Source organism: Tupaia chinensis, unplaced genomic scaffold, assembly GCF_000334495.1.
Source record: "Tupaia chinensis unplaced genomic scaffold, TupChi_1.0 Scaffold145519_1, whole genome shotgun sequence".
Classification (NCBI taxonomy): domain Eukaryota; kingdom Metazoa; phylum Chordata; class Mammalia; order Scandentia; family Tupaiidae; genus Tupaia; species Tupaia belangeri.
The window spans coordinates 292571-296854 of NW_006205376.1; the positions used below are offsets into that span (position 1 = coordinate 292571).

Here is a 4284-nt window from a genome sequence, read left to right on the forward strand (position 1 = left end):
TGGATGACATAACCAAGGGAGAAGATGATGACTGCAACCTATAAAAATCACAAGATGCCTGAAATCAGAACAGCAAGAGCTAGAGAAAATTTTATAATTTCAGTCATCCTAAGATTGCATGGCCCTAGCATTTCTTTACAGAAACTTTCTCCACCAAAAGAAGGTGAGGCTAATGAAAGGTCTTTGTAGATTTTCTGGTTCTTCCCCAATTTAAAAATATGTATATAGTCAAATGGCAGGTCCAGAATCTCCGAGATGGGAGACTTAGAACCAAGATTCCACTTACACATTCCATAAAAGCATTCCAAGTCCCACAAGAAAAATTCAATTACTATTTCTCATGAAAATTCCCTTTACAAAATGCTCAGCACAAAATCATGTCGATTTTTATTAAGAATCTCTTACATCACATCTTGAAAAGACAGAGTGATAGAAATCGATAGGACTATATCTGCCATATCAGTAGTCACTGCTTTGAATCCTGCAGCCCTCCAAAAACACCTTTAGCATCATTTCCCCTCCTCTATTTTATTATTGCTACCAAACAGAAGCCCTAGAAATCCTGTATTATGCAAGTTAAACACTTTCACATCCTTTAAAAGTAATTACACTGAAGAAGGGAAATTTGTCAAGTTCAAGCCATGTTCAGACATGATGAAAATTCTCTAATTAAAAGATGCTACAAACAATTTCCTTAACAGAAGAAGTACACTAACTCCTCAAAGTTTTAAGCCTCAGAGGACTCCAAGTCTGTGACTTCAAACTTAAGTTGCGGCTGTCCAAAGTTACTATGGGGTCTTTAGCTATTCCTCCTGTTTCTAGTAATCAGCCAAGATTCATCTCCTAATTCACTCCAAGGATCTCAAAGAAGTTTTTTTAAATATATTAGGAGTGAGTAAAACCCAGAAAAGCCTTAACACAAGAGGGACAGAAAGGCAGAAACAAGCTAAATCTTTCTTTTCAACTTGATTATAGTTCATGCAATGTTCAAAGAATTTCATGCTTTCATAAATTAAAAAGTTTCTACGGACCAGCAGTTAGTATAATGGCTATGTCGCTGGACTCCCATGTAGTCGACCGCAGTTCGAGTCCCGGACCTGGTGGCTTAAACTCACACTGGGAGCGTGTGCGTGCATGCCCAAGATCCTGAGAGGAGAATGGAGGAGAAGGGATTGCGGCATGGCCATGCCCCTGGGGGGGTGATTTCTCGCTTTCTGTCTCTCTGTCTCTCTCTGTCTTTCTAGCGAGCACACACGTCCTATAGCAAAAACCTCTCCAAAAAAAAAAAGTTTCTATTAATAATACATTAAACATTAGACATAAAAGTTGACTCAAAGTCTCTTTGGCCCTACGTTCAATGCCAAACATGACTACATACAGGTGTGTGTGCAACTGTTCTTGGTGCTTATTTGTATTAGCTTATCTAATCCATATGTGTGTATATGTCTGGTTTGCTTATTAGTCCTTAAGGACCTTCGTAAACTCTTCCCCCCCCCCATTTTTGCTAAGACAAACTCCTCAGAGTTTGAATTAGTCGAGAATTAGTATCATCTCCCAAATATCCCTACAGGTTTACTTTAGGGTTTAATTCCGAGTAGGGCTTCCATAAGGCGAGTCTGAGAAGTCCTGGTTCCTGGCATCAGAGCTCTCACAGGTCCGAACTGAAAAGCTCACTGTGTGCCTTTACTCAACCTGGAAGCGCATTCCTTCCATGACGGATTTTAAGAAGCGCATGCATGGGAACCAAGACAATTATGTAGAATACTTCATTGTTACAGACCACTGACCTTCAGGAAACTCCAATCATCTCTGTTCTAGACAAATCACGTCTGTAGATTGCAGAGGAATGCTCTAGAAAACGAGCTCACTGGGATCCCCAATTCCATGTCTTGATTACTGGGGGTGGGGTGGGAGGAGGAATCATGGTGTCATTACGGACCCACACCAAGGCCACTCAGTACTAAGGCTTAGGACCTAGGATGTGTTTAAGAATTCACTTAAAACAAAGGACTCACAGCTCCCATGTCTTAGGCATTTTCTGCACAGCCAGGATATTTTCAATTATGTTCTATATTAGGTATTCTATTGCAAAACAACAAAAACATAACATGAATCTCACTCAGTTCCAAACTTACTCAAACACTGGGTGGACCCTATAACTTGCCTTGATCTCTCCAGCAGAAAAGTGACCTCATATCACCACTCTACTCACTGTAAATAAACAACCCAGGACTGCCTGAAAATAAATCAACCCAGAAGACATCCCTAGACTATCACTTGGAACATGAAGGTCTTCACCTAAACATGACAGAGAATTAGTTCGCTCACTCAGGTAATATTTATGGAGTCATTCCCTTTGCTGTATACTGGAAATAAAGGAGAACACAAAACCACACTTGAGAATAAACTTTTTTTGAGAAGTTTTTGCTATAGGGGGCACACGCTCACCAGAAAGAGACACAGAAAGCGAGAAATCACCCCCCAAGGTGGGAAGGCCACACTGCAATCCCTTCTCCTCCACTCTCCTCTCGGGATCTTGGTCACACACACACACACACACACACACACACACACAACACACACACACACACACACGCACAGTGTAAATTTAAGCCTCCGGGTCTGGGACTCGAACCACGGTCGACTACACAGGAGTCCAGCGACGTAAACATTATGCCATCTGGTGGTCCCGAGGATAAACCATTAATGCCTGCTCTTACAGAGTTTACAGTTTGAGGAGATGACTGACATTAATCAAAGGATTACAATTATGAATACATACCCATAAAGTGAGATGATTCTCTGAAGTAAAGAATCAATCATCTCAATTAATGCTGATTAACAGAAAGGTGTCCATGGATTACTCAGCGATGTCAGAGAAAACCTGGGTAAGGGATGCTTGAACCAGGATCGGAGGAATAACCAGGCATCAAGACTGAGCACACGTGGGACCAGCAGTTAGCGTAATGGCTACGTCACTGGACTCCCATATAGTCGACTGCAGTTCGAGTCCTGGACCTGGTGGCTTATACTCACGCCAGGCGCATGTGAGTGCGTGCCCAAGATCCAGAGAGGAGAATGGAGGAGAAGGGATTGCAGTGTGGACATCCCCCTAGGGGGTGATTTCTTGCTTTCTGTCTCTCTCTGTCTTTCTGGTGAGCGCACACACCTATAGCAAAAAAAAAAAAAAAAAAGACTGAGCACATGTGCCCTATAGCAAATTAAAAATATAATAAGTAAAATTAAATAGATTTTTTTAAAACTGAATACAATTGATACATTAACTATTAGTAATATACCTAAAATGGGATTGACTGTTCATCGGCAAGTCTTGAAGATGCCACCCAGAGGAAAAAGTGGTTCTGGAAAAGGGGGTAAAGGGGGAGCAGCATCTGGGAGTGACAATGCTGACAAGAAGTCACAGGGTCCCAAAGCTGGTGGCAATGCAGTAAAGGTCAGACAGATTCTATGTGAAAAACACAGCAAAATTATGGAAGCCATGGAAAAGTTAAAGTCTAGAATGAGATTCAATGAAGTGGCCACACAATAAAGTGAAGATAAAGCTGGGCAAGGGGGTAACTTGGGTTGGATGACGAGAGAGTCCACCGTGGGATCATTTTAAGCAGCAGCATTTGCCTTGCCGGTCAGTGGGATGGCTAAAGCTGTGTATGCAGACCCATCAGTTAAGACAAAATTTGGATATTATATTATTATGGTTGAAGGGAGAAAATAAAATTATATGAAAGACTGGGGAAACAAAAAAAGTAATATCCCTAAAATGGGTCTGTGTATGTGCGTGCCCAAAATCCCAAGAGGAGAATGGAGAAGAAGGTACTGTGGTGTGGCTGTCCCCAATGGGGATGCATTCCCTCTCTCTCTCTCCCTCCCTCCCTCCCTCTCTCTCTCTCTCTCTCTCTCCAGTGAGCCAACATGCCCTATTGCAAATTTAAAAATGTAGATTGAACAAAATTTGTTGTGGGTCAAAAACAACTTAGTATCTTTCACTTCAATGACGTAATAAAAATTGTGGTTCATAAAAATGCGACACTATTATGAAAAGTTTCTATGCATTTTGCCCTAGAACAAGTTAGGAATAAGATAATGTGCTGGGAGGCACTGCTCCTGATACTCCACTAGCTCACTTCTTTCACAGTAGCTACTACTGGGGTAGGCTTTTGCTAAAACTAATTTATGCCCTCTCGTTTCCTTGTCAAAATGTATACAACATATATGGTTTATAAAATTGTATCTGAAAAAATAAATCAATATGCTATTAGGGGAGTT

At 41.3% G+C, this 4284-nt stretch overlaps 1 pseudogene; it reads left to right on the forward strand.

Annotated features, from left to right (window-relative positions):
• Window positions 1-3326: 3326 nt before the first annotated feature.
• Window positions 3327-3733, forward strand: LOC114006050 (peptidyl-prolyl cis-trans isomerase NIMA-interacting 4 pseudogene; annotated as a pseudogene).
• Window positions 3734-4284: the final 551 nt, after the last annotated feature.